Source organism: Lynx canadensis, chromosome A2, assembly GCF_007474595.2.
Source record: "Lynx canadensis isolate LIC74 chromosome A2, mLynCan4.pri.v2, whole genome shotgun sequence".
In the NCBI taxonomy this organism is placed as follows: domain Eukaryota; kingdom Metazoa; phylum Chordata; class Mammalia; order Carnivora; family Felidae; genus Lynx; species Lynx canadensis.
Window position 1 is genome coordinate 29,138,085 of NC_044304.2, and position 25,138 is coordinate 29,163,222.

General features: G+C 42.8%; 1 protein-coding gene and 1 non-coding gene across 3 annotated transcripts in view; one reads left to right on the plus strand and one right to left on the minus strand.

The window, feature by feature from the left end:
• PTPRG (protein tyrosine phosphatase receptor type G) overlaps positions 1-25,138 on the plus strand; it is a 713,510-nt gene that overhangs the window by 63,756 nt on the left and 624,616 nt on the right. The gene's annotated exons all lie outside the window — the stretch shown is intronic.
• LOC115509476 lies at positions 14,054-14,156 on the minus strand. Its single transcript, XR_003967376.1, has one exon. It is a non-coding gene; the product is annotated as a U6 spliceosomal RNA (small nuclear RNA).

The following is a 25,138-nucleotide window of genomic DNA, read 5'->3' on the forward strand; positions in this document are numbered from 1 at the left end:
TGCTCCTGGCTTCCCTGCTTTGTTTTCTAGATATTTCTGTGTATCCTTCAGAGTGGGTAAGGACTTAACCAGGAAGTTCTGCAAACCAGATCAAGAGCAAAGGATTCTATAGATAATGTAAAACATCAGCTATGGCCCTTGTATCTTGCATATGGCTTCACTGAAACTTCACTGTTTTCACAATTATTTTCCTTAAAGTCTGTAAGTTCTATGGAGAGGCTATTTGTATTTATTTTTGTTCTTTGCTTTATTTATTTATTTTGAGAGAAAGAGAGAAAGCGCAGGTTGAGGAGGGGCAGAGAGACAGGGAGACGCAGAATCAGAAGAGAGCTCCAGGCTCTGAGCTGTTAGAATAGAGCCCGATGCAGGGCTCAAACTCCTGAGCCGTGAGATCATGACCTGAGCCAAAGTTAGACGCTTAACCAGCTGAGCCAGCCAGTTGCCCATGGAAAGGCTATTTTTTAATCTGCATAGCACAGTAGTTCTCAAACTTTGCTCATCAGAATTGTCAGAATCATCTAGGACTCCTTGTAACACAGATTGCTGAGCCCTCCCCGCCAGAGGTTCTGATTCAGTAGGTCTCTGGTGGGGCCCGTGAACATTTCTAACCAGATTACTATTGATGTTGATACTGCTGGCCTGGACCACACTTTGAGAACCACTCCTCTGTCGGCTGACTAAAACTTAACAAGTTATACGAGCAGCTTACTCCACGCTGCTGTATATCCCTCAGAACAAGTTGTTCATAATTTTTCAGTAGATAGAGTGATAAACTAGTAATCTCAGGTAGGAAACTGATTCCCACACAGGACAGAGGATCAGAAGAGCTTACAGAAACGGACTGCAGGCTTTGTCTTGCCCTCCAGTCCTCTTAACCAGTTCTTTGGAAGGGAGAGGAGGAAATAGAAATGCAGACTTTTAACTTTGAAAGAAAAAAGGAACTTCCGATTTTTTGTGTCTTCTGCCTTGAGTCTTTAGGTACTTCTATGTGTTTATCAAAAAGACGAAAGCTAATTTTAATTTGCATTAGTTTGGTAAATTGGATATTGTGCAGTAGGGATTAGACTCAGATCATAAGCACTTTTTGGGAACCGTTAGATTTAAAATAGTTGTCTGGGCCTACATGTAATCAAATTAATTCACTGGTGTTCAATAAGATAATTTTACATTTTGTAGTATAAAAAACTTTAAATGAGTAAGGCAAACTCATAAAAACAGAGAGTAAAATGGTGGCCACTAGAGTATGAAGGGTGGGTGTGGAGGGTTAGGGCAGGTGTTTAAGGGTTAAGGTACACTGTGTAGAAAATAAGCCTTAGAGTTAATACACACTGTAGTGGATATGGACAATATCATATTATAATTAACAAATTTGCTAAGAGACTAGAACTTAATTACTCCCACCACTAAAAAAAGAATAAGTAGTGTAGTAGAGGTGTTAATTATCACTACAATTATTAATTGTAATCATATTACAGTATAGAAATGTAAAAAATTACCATCTTGTATGCCTTAAGTTTATGTTATTTGTCCAAAATATTTCAGTAAAAAGGAAAATGTGTCTTGAGGATCTCCTTACTTCAAATCTTGAGACTGTTTGGGGCAGGCACTGTTACTGGGTTGAGGAATCCAGGTTAACGGTTCTGGGTTGACTGCCTTGAGATTGCACTGTGGGGAAAAAAAAAATGGGCGACAACTTTTTGCCAGATGTAAAGATCCCCCCAGAGTTTGGTGTGTGAGTATATTATTTTCTAAAAATTGCATTTGTTATATACAAATATATGTTGCCAAAGTTTTCCTAAGTCTTTTGTTTTTGAAAATAGTCTAAATTCTATAAGGGTGTTTACTCACATGTTGAGATTTTCGAGCAGTAGCGAAAAGGGAAATTGCAAACACATGCAAAGCTTCCCCGTTTTCAGTGATGTGGGCACTGGCAGTATAGCTAGGAAGAAGATAAGGAAACTCTTTTCAGAGAACTTACAATCTAGTGACAGAGATGGGCGTGTAGATAATCAGTTGCAGTAAAATGATGTAGATGCTCTGATTGTGGTGTGGAATGGGGACAGTGGAAGCCAGTAAAAGGCAGTGATCAATTCTGCAGAGGTGAGATTTGAGTCTACTGTCTAGAGGAAGTGATCAGATACACAGATAATGCTCATAATACTGAATGGAAAGTGATAAGTGTAAAAGTGCTCTTTGTTTCTAGAGAAAGAAATTCCTTCTGTTTTAGGCAGTTAGGTAAGGCCTGAGTAAGGGTGATGATAATTTTGCTGCACTTTTCAGCAGCAAATTTCATTTTGCAAAGAGTTTTCAAATGTGTCATCTGGGAGGCAGTTGAGATAATAATCGGTATTGGTTCAGAGAGGTAGGGTGACGTACCCACGTTCACACAGCAGGTGATGACCCAAGCATGTGTTGTGTTCAGCGTTTCTGACCATTTATTCCACAAAGAAGCCGAGTGAGCACATCTTATCACTTCCTTTCTTCCTTCTTCCTCCTTCCTTCCCTTAACCACTGGCTTCTCAGCACATATTAGGATAAAGCTTTCACTCTGGACCCTAGCCTGCAAGGTCCCACACGATTTAGGCCCCTGCCTCCCACCACCACTGCCCCCGCCCAGCCTGGGCCTGGCCTTGGCTGAGCCCCCTTGCTTGCCCTGCACTCTGGCTGTTTCGAGAACACACTAAGGTTGTTTTCAGCCCAGGATTCTTACATATGCTCTGTAGTTGTATAGAAACCAACCACACAGAAACCAACCCCCCCACCCCACACTCCTTCTTGATTTTGGTTTATTGTTAGAATATTACCACCTCAGAGAGACTTCCTTGGCCTCTGCATCTAAGGCACACCTCACCTTCCCATTAGCCTCCACCTCTCTTCTTTGTGTTACTTGTTGTGAAATAATAGCATCAGAAGTCATTGGTTTTTTGTTCCTGTTTATTGTCTCGTATGCCTAACCAGAATGTGAGTTTCATGGAGGGAGGCAGTAGGGAATATTTTTATACACTGCCATTTCCCTAAAGCTTGGGATATAAGTAGCACTTGATAAGTATTTATCAAATGAACAAATGTGACTTTAAGTGCTTAAAGAGCAATTGAGATACTTAAATTGATATAGTTTTCTGAGAGCCAGAAATGAACATCATTGGAATGACTGTAATTTCCCAGCGTATAGGTCAGAGATCTGGAATTTATTTGAGACAAAGCTGATGTGAAACGCAAATTTTAATTTCATTCTTGGATTGTTCATTGCTAACGTATAGAAATATGATTGATTTTTGTATATTCATTTTGTATCCTGCCACCTTGCCGAACTTCAACTCTGTTGAATTTTTAGCTCATGTAGGTTTTTTGATGGATTCCTAAGAATTTTCTATATACAAGATCATGACATCTGCAAACAGAGGTAATTTTACTTTTTCTTTTGAAATCTGGATGCCTTTTATTTCTTTTTATTACTTAATTGCCCTGGTTAGAACCTCCAGTGTAGAAGTGGACAGAAGTGGTCCCCAGAACAGGAGTGGTGAGAGCAGACACCCTTACCCTGTTCTTGATGTTAGTGGGAAGATGGATAGTCTTTTACCAGTCATGGTGATGCCAGCTTTTGGGTTTTTTAGACGCCCTTTATTATTAGGTTGAAGAAGTTCCTTTTTACTCATTTGTCAAGTGTTTTTATATGAAAGCGTGCTGGGTTATTGTCAAATGACTTTTCTGCAGGAAAATAAAGTTTTAGACTAAATTTTTCTTTTTCTTTTATTTATTTATTTATTATTTTTAAAGACATCTTATTTTTTTGAGAGAGAATGAGTGGGGAGAGGGGCAGAGGGAGAGAGAGAAAGAATGAGCTGGGAGAGGGGCAGAGGGTGAGAGAGAGAATGAGTTGGGAGAGGGGCAAAGGGAGAGGGAGGGAGTCTTCAGTTATTTCTTTGAAAAACTGTTTATTTTGAGAAAGAGAGAATGTGAGTGGGAGAGGGGCAGAGAGAGAGAGAGAGAGAGAGAGAGAGAGAGAGAGAATCCTAAGCAGGCTCTTTGCTGTCAGTGCAGAGCCCAACCTGAGGCTTGATCCCACGAACTGTGGGGTCATGACTTGAGTCGGATGCTTAACCCGCTGAGCCACCCAGGCGCTCCCAGATCTTTCTTTTTAAAGCACAGATTGCAAGGCAGAAGGTTTCTTCTTGACCCCCATGCTGGAGATGTTTGGGAGTTTCCGCCTTTCTTCTGTGAGCTCCCTATGTATTCAGAGAAGCATTTGTCAAAAAGTGAACTGTCTGAGAAGGAAGCCAGTGACTGTCCTCTTGGAACAACTCTGATGACAGGATGTTTCCCTGTGAGTCTCAGGTACAAACTGCTGGAATGTGATGCCGTACCTGACACGCGCACCATTTCCATGTTTGTTTTGCGGGTGTAATACTGTCAACGCACTGTTGAATGAGCTGATTTCAAGCTGTTGATATAGTTCAGACCTTGGCAGTTCTCTAATCTCCTTGAAGCTTTAGTGTTTGATTGCATTCGTTTGCCCTGCAAATAGTCAACGGTGTAAGTGATCTCAAAGTGAGAATATATCTAAAGCCTGTATTTATAATAGACAAGGTTCGAAGGAGAGCTGAGACCTTGTAAAATACACATATGGACTTCGTGAGCATGTAATGAAGACTTAACTTCCACTCGTTGGGGCCTGTCAAACAGCCATATTACAAGCATGATTTGGTGGCATGGGACTTCTATTCTTGATGTTAAAATAACATCCAGCAAAGGGAGTTGGTGGAAAAACAAGCTGTCAGCTAGGAGAATGAAGGGTAAGTAAGGTGGGATATCCCTAAAGTTGTATTGTGTTAATTTAGCAAGTTCAGAACTTTGAAGCATATTAGTTTTTTCTTGGGAGGGTCCTACTGTCCAATATTGTACTATACCTTCACGAAGCTATGAAAATAGCACTGACATTTCTTGGAAGTTTTGGATATTTATTGGCAACAATGTATATGCTGGGGTCTCTGTTTGGGAGAGGGTCCTGCACCCCCCCACTTTTTTTTAATACTTACTTTTTTAAATTTTTTTTTCAACGTTTATTTATTTTTTTTGGGACAGAGAGAGACAGAGCATGAATGGGGGAGGGGCAGAGAGAGAGGGAGACACAGAATCGGAAACAGCTCCAGGCTCTGAGCCATCAGCCCAGAGCCTGACGTGGGGCTCGAACTCATGGACAGCGAGATCGTGACCTGGCTGAAGTCGGATGCTTAACTGACTGCGCCACCCAGGCGCCCCTTTAATACTTATTTTTGAGAGAGAGAGAGACAGAGTGCGAGCAGGGGAGGGGCAGAGAGAGAGGGAGACACCAAATCCAAAGCAGGCTCCAGGCTCTGAGCTGTCAGCAGAGAGCCTGACGCGGGGCTTAAACCCATGAACCATGAGATGATGACCTGAGATGAAATCGGATGCTCAACCGACTGAGCCACCGAGGTGCCCTGGGTCCTGCCCCTTTTGATCAGTGAATGCTACTGGGTGGTATTTTAGTTTTAGTTGGAAGTTACTAGTTTCTGTTCCATGTGGTGTCACTAAAAATGCTGAGATGCTATGGCTTTGGCTCATAAGAGCCAAGAGTCCGATGAGATCCAATGAGGAGGGCCTCATCATTTTGTTGTTGAATCTTACCAATTAGTCTGTAAAGTACTGATTTATGTTATTATTACTGACTCCATTATACAAGACAAAAAGCTGAATCTTGTGCTGATGGCTTCCCTAAGGGCATATTTTGAAATGGTAGAGAATGGATTTGATTGCAGGGAACCTACCGCCACATTCTGTGCTCTCATACATATCCCAATGCAATGATAAATTTTTCAGTTACTTAACTGTCATCTGTGACAAATATGAGCATTTTAGTATCTTAGAGAAAGTCTTTTTGAACTTTTATCCCACAGGTGAAGTAAGTTCCTTTGGTTGTTTTCTTCACGAAAAAGTCAGGTGGTCTCTGCTTGAATGCTTCCAGCACCAAAGAGCTCACTACTTCACGTTGGCAAACTTTTTTTCTTCTTTTTTTTGTTTTTTATTTTTATTTATTTATTTAAAAAAATTTTTTTTTCAACATTTATTTATTTTTGGGACAGAGAGAGACAGAGCATGAACGGGGGAGGGGCAGAGAGAGGGAGACACAGAATCGGAAACAGGCTCCAGGCTCTGAGCCATCAGCCCAGAGCCCGACACGGGGCTCGAACTCACGGACCGCGAGATCGTGACCTGGCTGAAGCCGGACGCTTAACCGACTGCGCCACCCAGGCGCCCCTGTTTTTTATTTTTAATGTTCATTTATTTTTGAGAGAGAGAGTGGGAAAGGGGCAGAGAGAGAGGGAGACAGCTGTCCGTGTAGAGACCCCTGTGGGGCTCGAACACACAAACCATGAGATCATGACCTGAGCCCAAGTCTGACACTTAACCAGTTGAGCCACCCAGATGCCCCGTGTTGGCAGACTTTTTCCTTGTTCTTCCTTATTTTGAGCCAATCTGAAGGTCAGATTGTTTTCCTAGAATTACGGTATACAAGATTCTCCTGCTTTCCCAAAGTCAGGTACTCAGAGGAACCTTTGGTAAGCTGAGATGGCATAAAGCCAAGAAGCAATTGTCATTAATTATGTGGGAAAATTTTTGGAGCATTCCCAGACCCCCAAAAAATTACCTTAGGTTTTTCTGATACTTTAGGACACATCTTGCTAACGGATGCACAGAATAAATCGAGAGAAAGCACAGATGCTCGCAGACGCATTTCAAAGCTATGGCGGTTTTGATGCTGAGTTGCTGAGTGTAGTTCAGGGAAGAACTTGGTGGGGCCGCTCTTCAGCCTCCGTAAGACTCGCTGCAGAACAGACTCTGAATGCTATTTTCGCTTTTCACCTTTTTCTTTTTTTATAAAAGTGAAAATCCTCTTTGGATTTCTTTCGGTTAGTAAAAATAGGTACTAATGCAGGTCTCTTTTGAGAGCAAAGTGGTGTAAGGCCAACTTCTAAAAAGCAGGATATATCTATATTGCTATCTCTGTTTAAACATACAGGCAACTATGGGGCGCCTGGGTGGCTCGGCCAGTTAAGCGTCTGACTTTGGCTCAGGTCATGATCTTGCGGTTCGTGGGTTCAAGCCCTGCGTCGAGCTCTGTGCTGACAGATCAGAGCCTGGAGCCTGCTTCGGATTCTGTGTCTCCCTCTCTCTCTGCCCCTTCCCCACTTGTGTTGTGAGTCTCTCTCTCTCTCTCTCAAAAATAAATAAACATTAAACATACAGGCAACTAAATGCTCTAGATGTTTTCTTTTTGTTTTTGGGAACAGCTTTATTGAGATAGATTCATATACCATACAGTTCACCCATCTAATATCCACAGAGCTGTGCAACCATTATAAGAATCAGTGTTAGAACGTTTTCAGCACCCTCAAAAGAAACCCCATACTGATAACAGAAACCTCCCCGTTTCCCCTCAACTCCCCCTAGCCCCAGGCATTACTAATCTGCTTACTCTTTGTATAAGTTTTCTCATTCTGGACACTTCATAGAAATGAAATCATACAACATGTGGCCTTTTGTGACTGGCTTCTTTCACTTAGCATAATGCTTTCAAGCTTCATTCATCGTCTATGTATCAGAACTTCATTCCTTTTTATGGACAAATAGGAATAGTCCACTTATGAATATACCACATTATGTTTATGCATTCATCACTTGATAGACATGGGAGTCATTTCCATTTTTTGGATATTATGAATAATGCTGGTATAAACGTCTGTTCCAAATTATTTCCGATGGAACCGTCTGGTGTCTCCCTGGTCCTGCATTTTATGTATTTGGTGGTTAATCTGAGTCTCATATTTTACATGGTAAAATCTCGTGTTGTTGCTTTTAGCCTGGCTCCACCTCGGTGATGTTTGGAATTTGTTTTCTTTGATCTACTGTGTGATCTGTTCATTCCAACCTTGTACACTGGGTCAGTTGATTAAATCTCCACTGAATCTTCACTGAAATCCTAGATCAAAATGCTGTTCAGTATAGGGTGGCTTCTCGGCCACATGGCTTGTTACTGTGGGGGAGGCAGGGCCACCTCCTTCCAGCCACTGGTCTCCGTACAGTTTGGGGACTAACACACTTTCATGTTAGTATCAAGTATTTTAAGTCATAAAAACACTTTTTAAAAATTTCTGCCAGCACCCAGATGGTCTGGTGTCACAGGATCATCTTTGTCATTTTCTTATCTCTTGTGAAGTTCGTTAGTTGTTTCATGTTCTAGCTCAGACCAGAATTTGAATTCTGGCTTTTGCACTAACTACTTAGTGCCAGAACGACGTTGGGCACGTTACTTGAAGTTCAGTTAATTTTCTCATCTGGAAAATGAGGATAATAGTAGCACTGACCTCACAAGGTTGCTGAGAGGGTGGAATGAAGACAGAAATCCATGCAGAGGACTCGTCGTGGGCCAGGCACACTGGTGAGGGCTGTATTTCAGGGAAGAAAATGGAGGCCAGGGAATTTTCTGTGACTTTCTCAGTGCCAAAGCTAGAGCGACATGGATCCAGTCGAACACTTCCGGTTCCTTTGGCGCCTTGTTCCGGTTTCAGTTTCTGAAGGAAATGAAGCTCTTTGTGATCTTGGAGCACACACCTGTGGAACTTGAGATTTCTTAGGAATTGACCCGGCTCTGCCCTGCCTCTTCTCAGCATTTCTGTGTGTGAGTTTAGTTTATCATTGTTGGCCCTACGCCACAAAGATGTCAGTCACATCTGAAACTGTGCTGGTCACCCGATAGAGAAAACTGCACAGGAACACAGCCCAGCCCTTTGAGGATCTGCCTGCCTAGCTGATGGTGATAAGTGACGATAGCCATCTTATCATTCAACTCTGTGAATTATTATTTATTTAGACTGGAATAATCTCGTTAAGAGAACTGTGTGTAATCTCTGCATCATAATCAGATTTCAGTTTATCACTTGGAGCTGTGACTCAGTCTTGTGGAATTTTAAGGACATAATTTAAAGAAAACATTCCTGCTTGCTTTTTTAGAAGGGCGTTTGTTGGACTTACATTTGTCAAACCTTTAGCTACTATTTTCAAAGTTGTGGTACCGAGTTGTTATTTCCAGATATTCACATAGCCTGGCCCTTTGAGGCCTTAGAACAACTGAAAAGGCTGAGGGAAGAGCGGCATCTGATTACTAATTCTCTTCAGATACTGTTAAGGAACGGATAACTGATGTTTTTTGTATTCAAGATGAAGGATATTCAAGTCAATATTTGTATGTCATTATTTTCTTTCTGTTACGCTGAGCAAAATGTCAGCACTGTACCATAGACCAGTGTTTCTCAAATTTATGTATAGACATCTTATCAAAGGGAGAAGCATCTTGCAAGAACTCTGTGAATGTATCCAAGCCCCACAAACACAAGATATTTCAGTTTTGTTGCATGAAAGTGTCTTTTGACTGCCAGTTATCAGGTTTTTTGCCTGGTTTGTATTTGGGAATATTTTATTTTTAGTTATTCATAGAAATAAAAACAAATCTTGAACTTTTGACTTTTGAGAAGACTATACTGTTCTTCTAATTCCGTTTTGAGAGGCCTTGCCCTAGAGGTGAGCCCACCCGTAGGAAGTGAGGGAACTCTGATGGTCTCCAGGAGGTTGTAGTTTGTAGTAGATTGATAGAGTTCTAGATCAAATCGTATGATGCTGTCTTCTGAGATTTTGTTTGCTTGCAAAGATGCAGATAATTTTTAAAAAATTACATATGTGTAACTTAAATATATGTGTGATTTGTCAACTTCAAATATTAGGCAATCTTATTAAGAGTGGACATGCATGTTGTTCTTTAACACCTGGCATTTGTGCTATACGGTCCTTGTGTTTTTTTAAAGTTTATTATCTTTTAGTGATCTCTACGCCCAACGCGGGGCTCAAATTTATGACCTCGAAATCAAGAGTCACACGCTCTTCCGACTGAGCCATCCAGGTGCCCTGTCCTTGCATTTTTGCCTTGGCCCGACCTCCTTGAACTACACCGTTGCTTTGTCACCTTCTGACATGGCTTCTTACCTGGCACCTGCCTGTCCTATTTGTGGCTTTGGGACAACTTAAGAAGGAGAAGATGATGACTCAAGTGTGTTACCTGGATGTGTACTTACCTGTGAGTGCGGAAGCTGTATTAGTTTCCTAGGGGTGCCACAGCAAAACGTCAAACTTAAAAGGAGAATCTATTCTTTACCTCTTTTTCCTTCTGGTGGCTATCAGTATCCTGGACCCTGTGACTCCATCTCTGTCCGGTGGTCGAGCTGCCTCTGCCTCTTCTGCCTGTCAAATCTCCCCTTGGCCTCACTCTCCTAAGGATACTTGTCGCTGGATTTAGAACTCACCTGGATCATCGAGGATCAATATCTCCTGTTAGAATCCTTAACTTAATCACACTGAGGCTTGTAAGGGAGTTGTTTGCTCTTGACCATACAACGTGGTGTTCGCAAGTTCTGGGCATTAGGACATAGACTTTCTCTCTTTTGGAGGGGGGAGTCAAGGGTCACTCTTTAACCCCCTACTGTAACCTACAGCTCTAGATTTCTTCTAGCTGACAGAAACACCAGTGCAGAATGTCCGATGCTCAGCAGTCTCAAGAGCTGCCGCTTTGCTTTCCAGGAAACTGGGTGATATACTGGTCTGTTGCATCCTTCTCTGTTTTTTTGTTCAGTAAAAACTTGGCACGTACCAGGCACCGGGTAGGCGTGGAGGGATACCCTTCAAAGCATTACAGATGCCATGTCTGTCTTTAATTGGGTTTGCATTCCACTGGAGACTTGCAGTGCGTTCCTTCTTCTTTGAACTCTTACCACCCGCTAACCCGTATGGACGTCTCTCTCCCTCTGTCTGCCCTCTCAGAGAGTCCTGCCCAGCGTCCACTGTTGACAGCTTCGTTTTTGGTGAGCACTTTATGTGAACGTGAAAATTCATAGCCGCCTTAGCGGAGGAAATGAAGCTGATGTGGTTGGTGGGCAAGGGACAGCCATCACTGTCTCGCCACTTGCCCAAAATGAAAGCTACCCTCTGGAGAACTCAGAGTAGAATGTGGGGTATGTGACATGACTGTATTTCCAACACTAAAATCGGCTATATGTCTTCATCGTGTACTGTAAGTTGATCATCGTCAGCATGACCGTCACTGTGGTCGTTATTCTCTTTGTCTTCATCATTCTCTTCCTCCTCATGATCACAACTTGTAGAGCATATTTGAAAGCTCAGACCCTGTGCCAAGTATGTTTTGTGCATTACCATATTTGAGTCCCTTACAATTCCCAAAGGGAGCTCCTATTATCATTCCACTTAACAGATGAGGCAAATGAGTCCCAGAGGAGAGGTTACCTGTTTATATTCCTGTGGCTAGCCCACGTCTGAGCTTTTTGATCCAGAGCCTGAGTTTTGCCAGTAAACAGCCTGCCTCTTCACTCATCCTGCACTATGGGCTTTCAGGTTTTAAGGAAATGAAGGCTAACAACAGACGGTAGTTATTTGAAAGGCAGTGCAATGATGTATTCAAGGTCCATTTGCTTTGGGATATTTCATGTCTCGTCTGGTTTCTTCCTAGTTCACTTTCAGAATATAATGGATCTGGAATGAACAGGGCCCCAGTGTTTGGAGTTTCTTTTCTCTCCCTTCACTGTTTTAAATGGGAAGGTCTTTGCGGATCAGAGGAGAGGTTAATGGATTGCGTGGTATCCCTCAATGTTTGGGGGTTTCCAAAGAGCTTGCTATGGAGATGTGGGGAAATAAGGGGGGTGCTCTGCTAGCTTTGACGGGAGGAGGTCCAAGCAGGTTGTTTTCTGATGAGGTGTAATTAGGGGCATATTTACAGAGAAGGAGCTGAAGCTTAACTGTTTGGTCATCTCCTTGGAGTAACCTGTTGGCTCTGAAATACCCCTGGTTCTAGTGAATGAATGGGATTACTTTCCTCCTTCAAATAGATACAGAACACCTACCATAAAGCATTGTTCTTGGTGTTGGAGATACAGCAGTGACCAGAAATAGCTGAAATCCCTTATGTCCAAGGGCGCTCATAGAAGTGGGGCAAAATGGAAACCAAAGGAAAGCAAGAAGCCATGGCACATGGTTATCCTGTGGACTACAGCTGTGGCGTGAGTAGTTTGTTAAGCAGTGATTATTTTTATTAATGTGGGGGAGAGACATTTTACAAACGTTAATTTCCCCTTGCTTTCTTTATTAATGTATTTTTTAAAGGAAAATCCCTGAGTTAGTCCTGACTCTCATTTAGGTAAATGTTTCCAATTCATTTAAAGCTTATCAGCTTCTGTGTTTTGTACCATTGCAGATGGGTTTGTGGTTCTGTTTAAAAGCTGGGCCAGAAGTACTTATATAGAAACTTAATCCGGGTTTAGAAGTGTCAACAGATGCCTCATGAAATCTGACAGGGATTAAGAAACAAAAGTAATTTCTTTGTTTGGTTTGGGGAAGGGGTGGGACCCAAATCTAGGTGCTTGGTCATGAGCGGTGGTGATTTCAGTGCTTATGCCTTTTAGAAAAATTAAAAGCAGGGAGTAAACCTTTCCTGCTACAGAGATCTGAGATTTAGAATGGATGGGTCTAATTTTGTTTTGCATTTATATTTAATGGTCCAGGTCTCTTTCCCGTGGGCCAGTGCACATTTAGCTAATGAATGCAATTCTGAGGAGACCTTGCCGGCAGTAAGGAGGTCTTCCCAGCCTCCCCATCTGGAAGCCCCAGAGGGAAATCTGGCGCAGTGACCTGCGGGGCCATGCAAGGCTTACCTGCGGACTTGCTTCTGCACTCTCCACTCGCCTGGATTGTTAGCTTATAAAAATCAAAGGCCCAGGCAGAAGCCCAAGTGCCAACCCTGAGTTATTAAATCGGCTCTTCTGGCCGTTTTTTTTTTTGTTTTGTTTTGTTTTTTTTTTTTGTTTCGCAGCCACAGAGCTGCCCACCAGCCACAGACCCTGACCTCTTGCTGTGGTGTGTGCCTTTCTCCGCCTCGGGCCGTCAGCCTTCCAATTTGTAAAGCCATCGTTAAATTGAGTTCAGACTGTTGATTCCATTTTTCTCCTGCACAGTTTGTCAGTTCTCTCCGCTTTGCTGCCTGGTGTGAGGACTTTCCTTGGCCGGCCTCGGGGGAACTTCGGTTCAGTTCCCTGATGCCCGCTTTGGGTTTGGGGACAGCCCGCGGCCCTCCGCTGGCGTTAGGAAAGTAACCTGGGTATGCGCAGTGAGGTGGCCTGCCACTCCCACGACAGGTGCCCCTGTGCCAAGGGCGCTGCCGGGTAAAGGGCGGTCTGAGTTCTCTGGAGGCTCCACTGTGTTGGCCTTGGTGCACTTTGTACGGATCGGGCCCCTCCTGACCTGGGGAACTCTTGAGCTCCAGATCTGGCTGGAAAATAAGGAGGCTTTTGCTTGTGGCTTCTGGTTATTCTATACGTAGTGGAAGCTTAAATCTACAAGCATGTATGTATTTAAAAATTAAGAGTAGCTTTTGATCCTGAGTAACCAGGGAGCAGATGGGTGGAAGTTTTTCTTTATTAATTTTAATTTTTTTTTTTTTTTTTAAGAGAGAGAGAGAGAGAGCGAGAGAACCTACGAGTAGGGGACAGGCAGGGAGAGAATCCCAAGCAGGTTCCACACTCAGTGCTAAGCCTAGTTTGGGGCTATATCTCCTGAACGATAAGATCATAACCTGAGCTGAAATCAAGAGTGTGGCGCTTAACTGACTGAGCAACCCAGGCATCTCAGAAGTTTTTCCTTTATGAAATTATTGTAACAACGAAAGTGAAGTGGAGGACTGCCATTTTGCATCCACTAATGAATTAATTGCCAAATGTAGGCATGGGCATTAACAGTGAGTTAATCCTATCACAAAAAGACAACCAGGTATCTTGAGCCCCCAGTGATAGAACACATTACCTCTTAGGAAATAGTCTTGCAACACCCTATTCCCTTCTACCTTCCACTCCTCCCCCTAGAAAAACCACACATAAGGCTGTTCAGGTGTCCAAATATCCATTTTTTTCCCCTAAACTATATAAGAAGCATGGAACACTTCACAAATTTGCCTGTCATCCCTGTGCAGGGGCCATGACAATCTTCTATCATTCCAATTTTAGTATATGTGTTGCTGAAGTGAGCACTGTCCAACCACCAATTTAAAGGCATTACAGAGGTCTGGCTGGAAAATGTGGTGAACAGCACCATAGGAATACAAAAGGCAAATTCCAGACTGACCAAAGGTCTGGATTTTTGAATGAGTAAATTGCAAGGGGGAAATAGAGAGGAAGAGGAAAACCATAAAGATTTTAAAAGATATACTGGTCAAGCTCTGTGTGGACCTTATCTGGATCCTGATTCAGATGAATTAACAAGTAAAAACTAGGCATTTGGAGGGACACCTGGTTGGCTCAGTTGGTTAAGTGTACAACTCTTGATTTTTGGCTCAGGTCCTGATCTCACGGTTTGTGAGATCGAGCCCTGCGTTGGGTTCTGTGATGACAGCATGGAACCTGCTTGGACAGACAGGTGCTCTCTCTCTCTCTCTCTCTCTCAATAAATAAATAAATAAACAAACAAACAAACTTTAAAAATAAACAAAAAAACCCAGGCATTTGGAAGCTTGGGCATCGTGTATGGGATTGCGGCTTCTCTGTGGGGTCTTTGTGTTTGTTGGAAATTTTCCAGACTTAGAGATAAAAAAGGGAGCTAGGGTAAGGTATCTCCAAAAAGCTTTTCCTAATATAAAAGCCACGTGTGTTCATTGTAACAAACACAGATAATATAAACATGCTTCTGAGTTAGTTACTTTGAATACCTTAGTGCATTTTTGTATATGCTTGTCTTAGATTTTTTTTTTTTGATGAAAATTGTATTCTGTTGTAATGTGCCCTTTTCATTGAAGTATTCATTTTACGTGTTTTAGGCCATTACTCTTCTAAACCTTTAGAATTGACCATTGAGAAGTGTTTAGTTTAATGCTTGTACCATGATTTTATTTAACTATTTCTTTATTGTTAAATATAGGGTGCTTACAGTTTTAGATATTATAATGAGTTCTGTGATGAAAATCCTTCTAACTAAATCCCAACACTTGGCCTACTTTCCTAAAATAAATTCCTCGGAAATCTCAGGCAGTATTTGTCCCTAGTGTTTTGGATAGCTTTTGCTTGCACACTTTGCTCAAGAAATGTTCTTAGCTTTCTTTCAGAATAGTAAGCCCCATATTTTCGATAACCTTCCTGTTTCATAAACGTGTCAAGATGTCCATGGGTATTCACACCTGCCTGTTGTTCCCTTGATCTTTGGAAGACACCCTATTCTCATTGGAGCTTGGAAGGAAGATACCATTAGTTAGGTGTGACCTTGTGGTGTCTGTGAAATAACATGAATATTCAGCATTTCACCAAACTAAAAACAGTGAGGCCTGCACTGCACTTTGACATTAATTAGTCTGAAGGGGAAGTTTCCTCGGTAAGCACGGTAGAGCGTTGGAAAGGCAGTAGCTCCAGACTGTGCAATATAGACATTCCAGGCAGATTTGGGGGAAGAACATAATCCTGCCCTCACTAGTGTTTTAAAATGCTTGTGTTGGGTAGCTTGGGTGTAGTCAGCAGCTAGGGTTGTTCAGAGACCTTGTAGAAACATCTATTTTGTGATCAGAGGTCCCCGCCCATATCTCCGTCCTATTTTTCTCGTCCTCACCCTGGCAGCGAGAGACTGGACCATCCTTGAAACGATGGGCATGAAATTGCATCGTGTTTCTGAATTCCATACGGGAGTTTATCTATTTCTTGTCTCTGGATGAGGGGACTTTGGTAACTAAAGAGTGAGATGTTTGGTGTTGGAGGTGAGTAAATGAGGGAGTGGTAGGAAAGGTCTTTTCGTGCCTATAGATAACAGAAATATGAGTCAGATTTTAAAAGCTCGAGGTGAAGTCGCTCATCTGATTTCACAGTGCTCATGAAAACAAGACTCCACCTAGGCCTTCTGTGAAGGCAGCAAACCGAAGTGCTTAGGACCCCCTCTTAGCCTTGTGTAATCCCAATGATGTGGAGGGTTTTTGGTACAGGCCTTGGAGAAAAGTGATGAACTCTAGCTTGGTGGTTAAAAGCAAAGGTTTTGTCATGCCGACAGGACTGAGTTTGCATCATAGCCATGCCACACGTAGTTTTGTGATCTTTGGCAGATGATGTGAACTTGTGCCTCCATTTTCCCATTTGTAAAATGGTGGGCAGTAATCTCACAGGGTGGCTGTGAGGGGTAAATGAAATAAAAGTGAAGTAATAGATATGTTTACAGTGATCAGAGCAGTGCCTGGTGTGTAATAATGGCTTAATAAATAATAATTACTGATATGCTAGCTCTTTTAGAGGCATTTTAAGGTATCTGAGCTAGCGTGATGATTGCATATAGTCGGCTAATGCTTGTTACACTGTCAGTTTGGTTGTATAATAGGTTTTATTCAACTCTTCCAGATGGACTGGGATACCCTTTGGTTTGAGTTGACCCGTTTACAGCCTACAGAAAGGAACAGATGAGGCTTCCAGTTTTTCCCCTTATCGGGCTCTGCGGAATCCAATCCATTATGTATATGGCACCTACCCTAGCAGGGGATGATCACGCTCATGTTTAAATTATACTGCGCACCTACAGAGTTCGAGCAGATGTGTGAATATTAAGTTATTAATAACTAATTGGGTGCTAATTACGTTCCCTGGAGTTCTTGGAGCTGATAAAGAGGTGTCATCTACTGTGTCAGGCCTCTGTTCAGACCTGGAAAATCGTTTTTGGCAGAGGTGCCGAAGTAAACTTTGAGCTCTAGCTTTCCAACGTCATCTCCCGCAAGCCTTGGTTTTATTTTTATGTGCGGCCTGAAACCTTCCCGATGAAATTGATGTGGCTTCTGGTAAGTGGGAGCTCCATTTGCAAAGAGGGGATAGCCAATACGCAACCCTAGTGTTTCAACGGTGAGGAGATGAGCAAGAACTAAGAGTCATCTCGGGGAAGAACTAAACAATGTTGCAGGGAATTCAGGAGTGCGTGGGTTTTTGGTGTAGTTGGGGAGATGCCTCTAGTTTTGAAGGGCCTTGAACTTGGATCTTGCAGGATTTAGTTTCAGCCCTAAGGATGTGCGCTTCGCACTTGCCTCCCCAAATCCCATCAGTCGTTCCACCTCCATTCCAATTGGTAATTGTCTGGCTTTTGTTAACTGGAAGGAAGCTTTGCGTTAGAAATCCTGGATGCAAGTCTGCATGCTAGGAATATGTTCCACGACATCTAACATTTATGGAACCTTACCGAGTTAAAGGAACTATTTTTTTTTTTTTAAGAAAGCAAGAGAGAGGGAATGTGTGTGTGCTTGTGCACAAGTGGGGGAGGGGCAGAAGGAGAGGGAGAGAGAATCTCAAGCAGGCTCTGTGCCCAGTGTGGAGCCCAGCTCCGTGCTCCATCTCACGACTGTGAGGTACGACTTGAGCTGAAATCAAGAGTTGGACGCTTACGTGACTGAGACACCCAGTTGCCCCGAAAGGAGCTGTTTTTTTAATGTTTATTTTTGAGACAGAGAGAAAGCAGGTGCGCGTGTGAGCGGGAGAGGGGCAGAGAGAGAGAGAGGGAGACGGAGGATCCGAAGCAGGTTCTGTGCTGACAGCAGAGAGTCTGATATGGGGCTCGAACTCACAAACCATGAGATCATGATCCGAGCCGAAGTAGAGAGCTTAACTGACTGAGCCACCCGATCACCCCTAAAGGTGCTGTTTTTAATGTGATAATCATTGAAAATACTACCCTCTCTTCATTTTATCTTTCATTACGTGTCCGTGTTAGATTGCTAGAACTTTTGCCTCCTACTCTGGAAAGGCAAGATACTCATTTGTCTTAAAGTCAATACAATGAGAGAAGGTGTTGCCCTATGATTGACAGAACCCATTTGCTGCTAGGGAGTTGTTAGAATATTAGGGTTGCCTGGTTTGCTTTGTCTTTTAAAATTAGCTTCATAAATGCACACAACTGAAGAGATTCCCAAGCTTCGGTTCTTACTTTTCCTCCTACCCAACTAAGAGCATTTAAAAAAAATCAAAGCTTGTCTAGACCAGGGGTAAAAGTATACTTTCAGTGATATAAGGGCAAACTGAAGATGAAAGTCAACAAATGGAAGCCTGGGTTTAGCAAATATTGACAGTGATTAACACCTCTTATTGGTCAAATTGGCAGAAAACCCCGTGTTTGGGTTGAACCACAGAAAGTAAAAACTACCCAGTTGGGCTGTGGTTGACGGCTTTGTCCACACTACACATAGCACTTCCATCCTGTGTGTTCTGCTGTCTGAAATCCCTTTCTGGTTGGGGCCTTGTTGGCTCTGCGTCGTAGTGGAAGAAAGGTCTGTCTGATGTTCAGGTTTCCAGCTTCCCTTGCAGCTAATACGGGGGCATTGACCTGGATGCCACTAGTTACATACATCTGCCTCAGACTTTGGATCTGTTTGTTGCTCATATTGCGAAGACACAGGGACAGAGGAAAAGCCATTTGGGCAGTGGCTAAAACATCCTGTTGACAGGCGGCAGTGGTGGTTGGAGGACCTCTTTTGCCCTAACTGGCTTGGCTCCTGAGCTTCGCTATCTAGCCCAGAGGTTGGCACTTATTTATTTATTTATTTTTTCTTTTGATAGTAAATATTTTGGGCCCTGGGGGGGATATACAGTCTTGTTTGGAACTACTCAACTCTGCCGTTGTAGCGAAAGCAGCCATGGATGATATATGGATTTGTATATAGTTTGCCAGTTCCTGGTCTAGCCTCCCTGGTGGTTCTGGGGCTCATCTACCTCTTACTTGCTGTAACTTCTTTTTCTTACATTGGGCAGAGTTGGTTTATTTTTCTTGTCTCTAGGATGCTCATTTCTACTTGGAGACTCCTTAGTCCTAATTTACTGTGTGGAGTGGCTGTAAAATCCCACCTTCTTTATATAGACACAAATAGGGGCTGTTCCTACCTCCAAAGAGATAGCAGCTCTTTCCAGGTGAAATATGGCTCACTCCTTCTCTGCAGTAGATCTTTTAATTCTTAATTGAACTTCTACTCTTCGTCTAAAACTCTTCTGCCCATTCAGAAATACTTTCATTTGAAACTCCCTGCCCCCTCCTCCCAGGGTTCCTGTGTACCCCTTACTCAGTCTACTCCAGTGGTTCCTTCTGTATAATTGTAGTATGATATCAAAATTAGGAGATTGGCATTGTCACATTCATAGACTGTGTTCAGATCTCACCAGTTTTGCACACACTCAATTGTGTACGTGGTATGCTTGTGTGTGTATTTCTGTGCATGTAAAAAAAACATTTTTTTTTATTCTTTCTTTATTTTTGAGACAGACATATAGAGAGAGCGCAAGGAGGGGAGGAACAGAGAGAGAGGGAGACACAGAATCCAAAGCAGGCTACGGGCTCTGAGCTGTCAGCACAGAGCCTGACGCAGGGCTCAAACTCACGAACTGTGGGTTCGTGACCTGAGCCGAAGTCAGACGCTTAACCGACTAAGCCACCCAGGCCCCCCTCTGTGCATTTTTATCATATGTTTGGATTCTGGCACTAGAACAGTCCTGCATCTTTACTGTGGTAGTGGTTACATGAATCTAAAGAAGATGATGCCATGTGCTACCCCTTTATTAGCTACATTGAGCCCACCCCTAACCCCTGGCTATCATTAATTCATGGTCATTTCAAGAATATTATATGAATGGAATTACACAGTATATAACCGTTTGGGGTTGGTTTTCTTCACTCAACAGAATTCCCCGGACCCATCCAAGTTGTTGGTCCCTTTTTGTTGCTAAGTCATATTCCGTGGGATGGATGTAGTCTGGTTTGTTACACAGTTTATCTGTTAAAGGACTTCTGGGTTCTTACAGTCTGGGTATATTCCAAATAAAGCTGCTATGAATGTTCATGTACAGGTTTTTGAGTGAATCTAAGTTGTCATTTCTCTGAGATAAACACCCAAGAGTGTACTTGCTCGGTCGTGTGGTAAGTGCATGCTTAGTTTTGTAGGAAACCAACCATTTTCCTTAACTGGGTGCACGACAGCGTGGATTGCTAGTGTTGGAAGCGTTCTTGGTTTCCTTCCTTCCTTCCTTCCTTCCTTCCTTCCTTCCTTCCTTCCTTCCTTCCTTCCTTCCTTCCTTCCTTCCTTCCTTCCTTCCTTCCTTTCAAGTTTATTTATTTTGAGAGAGAGAGAGCCAGGGAGGGGCAGACAGAGTCAGAGAGAGAGAGAGGGAGAGAGAGAAGAATCCCAAGCAGGATCCCCATGGAGCCCCATGCGGGGCTCAGTCCCACGACCGTGAGATCCTGACCTCAGCTGAAATCAAGAGTCGAGTCAGACACTTAACAGGTTGAGCTACCCAGCTGCCCCCATCTTTCATTTTGTTCTTTTTCAAACCATTATCTGGGTTAATTTTACTAAAACAATAATTGCAGCTGTCTGACATGCCTGATATTATACTAAGCACCATGCGCATAGTATCTTGTTTAATCTGCATAACAACTCCTCGAGGGAAGGCCGATACAATTTCTCTAGCGAGGGAAACTGAGTCACAGTGTAATTGTTCAAGTTAACCCAGGACATTAAGAGGCAGATCCCACAATGCAAATTCTGTCTTTGGAGCTAGTGCTGTTAACCACCACACTAGATGGCTTTTCTAAAACACTACTGAATGTTTCACGTGCTCAACGTTGGGATGTTACCTTACGAAGTATTTCAGTTCTGATGATGGCGTTTTTGAAGCCTATTACAGCCTGCCCATCTGCAAGCACTGTCTTGCACCCATCATGAATCTTCTACTGCTTTGGCTTGTATTTGCCCTCTTGGCTTTTGATATACCCGAAGCCCCAAGAGTTTCCACACCTTCATGGTAAGTGAGGGCTTAATGTTTGACTAAATGGATCCTATGGCATTGGTCACCCGAGAATATTCTAAAAGTGCAAGTGGTGAAGGAAACTTTTGCAGAGTGTGGAGATGAAGGCTTTCTGAGATTCAAATAACCCAACACATTTGTGTAGCTGTCGGTTCATCACCATGCAAATTTGTTCCTTAACCAAGCCCTCACAATGGAATCCTAGCTGGGCTTAACAGAGCCTAACCATTAAGGAATCCATCCTTTTCTTCCTTGAATGCCTCCATGTATTCCAGGCACAGGCCTTGGCTCTAAGGATCCATCTATAAGACACTTAGCCTGCCGCCTATCAGGGTACACACATTCACCACAAGGAGGAAGAAAACTGGGTGGCAAGAGAGAGTATCCAAGGAAATAATGAAATACTCTAATATACTTTTGTGGTATAGAGAAGTTTTCTCCTAGAACATACATCTTGAAGTATCTAAATTCTTCTGTTCTGACACAAAAAGCATTTCCTTTTGTGCCAGTGGCTGACTGCAGGGTGTTTATTGGGGTGACCCTAGGCTAACGTACCAAGGGAATGCCTGCACCTCCTAGGCTTTTCTGCAGAAACACATACTCACGACACACTCATTTGGCAGCCATCTGGAATACACTTCTTTCAAAGAGAGGGGATAGAAAATGTTCTATTAGGTTCTGTTACCCTGTATTGCAAGAATAATGGCATATTGCTTGAATGTTTCCCAAGAGAATGTTTTCATGTGCTCCTTGTGTATTTCAAACTCCAAATAGGAAGAAGAGTAATGGTGGCGGTGTGTGGGTTGGGTAGCGACTCTCCACTTTAAAGACTCTGATCTTTGTTGAAGCAATTATTTATTTACATGAGAAAATAGAAGATGTCTTTTCCTTGAATTGTCTCCGCAAGCCCACAAGCTAAGAAACGCATACAGATTTAATATAGTGTAGTGACACTCTGAAGCAGCCACATGTGAGTTTACTACCCAAGTGAAAAAAAGCCTAGTGGAAACTTTGGGCTCAATCAGAGTAACAACTAGGTTATTGTGTTAAGTGTAGTGCAAGGCTCTTTGTGTCTTGACTGCTCTCCGAAGTCCATTGCCCTATTTTACACATAAGCAAACTGACAATGTTTTACTTAAGATCACGTGGCTAGTGATAGGGCTTATAATTGGCCGAGCCTGAGTTTGGGGTTTGGTCTCTGCTTTATTTATTATGTCCCAAAGCCCGTTATTTTAGCCAGCATGCCATGTTCTGTCTTGCCAAAAGCAGGCTGTAAAAAATACAAGTGGTAGCCGGGAGGTCCCAATCTACTAACCCTAATCAGGGACATCTTTCTTTCTTTCTTTTTTCTTTTTCCCCCCTGATTTCTCTTTGTCCTTAATTCTCTCTTCTTTTTTTCTGAAAAGGAAAAATAAAACCTTTAGACACCAGGGGTTGCCATGCCTGATCATTTTGGTTTTCCCTGTAGAAATGCCGTGATGGCGTGGTGCCAGTGTGAAAAGCACAGCTCTGTGCTGCTGTCAGGAAATGATCGTTTGATGCCTAAGAGTTTCAAAACTGAACCAAGGCAGCCAAGGGTGGAGGCTACATATACCGGAATCCCGAAAACGTTGAATGCCAGCAAAGTCTTACGGAACGGGCCATTGCCACGTTCCCGGGAACATTAGTGGGAATGTGTAATACAAGATTTTTGTGGAATGAGGCTCATGTTCGAAGCGCAGAGTGGAGAGCTCTGCACAAAACTGCTGAGAAGCAGCCAGAAAAGAGCTCATGAATGATGGAGCCCTGGCCAGGAGAAAGGATATTTGGCACCTGACTTAATAGAATGCACTGTTATCCAGCCATTGGATGCGTCTGCTGTTTTCACGAGGAGAACTGTGGGACCTCACTCTGGGTGATGACTGAGTAAGGAAGTTTTGTGTTTGAGCCCGTGTGTGTTCTCTTCTGTGGAATGAATGTTTCTGAGTACTGGTGTGAACATTTGATCAAATTAAATAAACATTCCATCATCAAACACAGTCAAGTTTTATTTTAGTTTATTAATGCAACCATTTTCGGCCGTTTTGTGTTCTTTTAACTCTTGAATTGCAAATGAGCTCTTTTGTCAGATGTATGCATTTGGAGGGGGCTTTCACCAGGATTTGGCTTTATGGCCCGCTTTTCTTGTTTACGTTATGTTATAAACGAATTTTAACGACCAATAAAAGTTTTAGGAATCCTATTTACATCTGAACAATGATTCAGCAACTTGAACCTATATTTTTTGCTGTGGAGTTGTCTAGTAAAAAGTTTATATGATTCTGCTGACTCTAATGGCTCAGATAAATTATGCATTTATCTGTGTGTGTGTTTATATTTCTTTCCTCACTACCTACACTTTTAGAACCCTATTCATCAACCTCAATTACACCGGTGTATTTGGACACTCTCAGTATTTTTTAAAGGAAAAATATAACTTCTATATGCTACCAGATGGGTGTGTTGGCTATAAGATAAAAATCCCAAAATACCTAACAGACCATCTGGTGTCTTGGTAGGGTTTAGTTGATTAAGTTCTTACGAACTGACTTCCAGGCTCATCAGAGGTAGCAGTCTTGCCCCCTTTGGATTTTTATTTTTAAAAAGTTCTTTCTGTTTTGTCCTATTGTGAATCTTTCTTTAGAACATTCACACAAATTATTGGTGTAGATGGTACCTGCCATTTTTTTCTGTGTTCACGTAGTTACCAGTTGGTCAGTAATAGGGTGTCCTGAACAAACCTGATGAGGCTGGGGGGGTTAGGCTTAGTTCGGGGGACACAGCTTTCTCCAGGAGATGGTAACTGGTTCATACGGGAACTGCCTTTCCTGGTTTCATTGGCCTTGAACTTGAAGCTAGGCAGTTTCCATGCACAAACATGATGGAAGTTTTTGGGTATGTGGGTTATACATAGCAGGTCAGGTCACCTCTTGCAAGCCATCCCTTTGGCTCTTGTGTATCTTGGGCAGTGTTAAAAGCGTCATACGCTTTGGCCAGTGGAAGTCATACAAGAGTTAAGTATGGCCTTGTAATCCTCACTTTGGAGATGCACAGTATGTTTAGTATGTTAGCCGTTGGCAGAGCTGATCTCTAAGTCTGTCTGCATCTGACTTTGCAGTCGGAATTTCTTCCACAGTGCAGCTCTGTGTTCCCTGATGGATGGCACACTGGCTAAGCCACCTCTCTGTGCCATGAACACTGCTAAGATGAAGAGATCCTCAGAGGAACAAGTGTTCCCCATCTCTGCCCTTCTGGAAATTTGTTCCTCTGGTACAAAACATTTTAAATAAGGTTGATAAGTTTTCTTCTCCTCTTGTTTGTGATTAGGATAAGCATTCAGGCTCCCCACAGTATGATTTTTATCCTAATGTTTTATTTATTTCTAAAATGTTTAAAATGTTTATTTGGAGAGGTGGGGGAGGGGCAGAGAGAGAGGGAGAGAGAATCCCAAGCCGGCTGTGCGCTGACAGCCGGGAGCTCCATTCCACGAGCCATGAGACCATGACCTGAGCCGAAATCAAGAGTTGGATGCTTAACTGACTGAGTCAACCAGGCACCCTGGATTTTATCCTAATACTTACATTTTTTTTTAATGTTTATTTTTGAGAGAGACAGCGAGAGCTGGGAGGGACAGAGAGAGAGACATACACACAATCCGAAGTAGGCTTCAGGCTCTGTGTCCGCACAGAGCCCGACACGGAGCTTGAACCCACGAACCGTGAGATCATGACCTGAGCCGACCGAGCCACCCAGGTGCCCCTATCCTAGTACTTTGAAGCAGGGTTTTTCAACCTCAGCGCTATTGATGTTTGGGGCCAAATAATTCTGTGTTGTGGGGGGCTGTCTTGTGCATTGTGGGAATGAACGGCACTAGCACCCTGCCCCCGCCAAGATGAGACAACCAGAAGTTTCTTCAGCCATTGCCTCATGTCCTCTGGGGGCCAATTCCCCCCATGTAAGAGCCACTCTTCTAAAGTAACTGCCGACTATTTGTCACTGGGTAAAAGTTCAGAAGCCCATTTTGGCAGGTTCAGAATCTTCCTGTCAGAGGAGAGGAGATTTACAGTACAGCCACCGACGTCATGAAGGTAGAAATTATGTCAAGCAACAAATTTGTATTGTAGAACATTTTATAAATACATATAAGATAGAGGAAGGGCAATTTTTAAAAAGTGCTTATCAGCAAAACAGGAAAGAACATT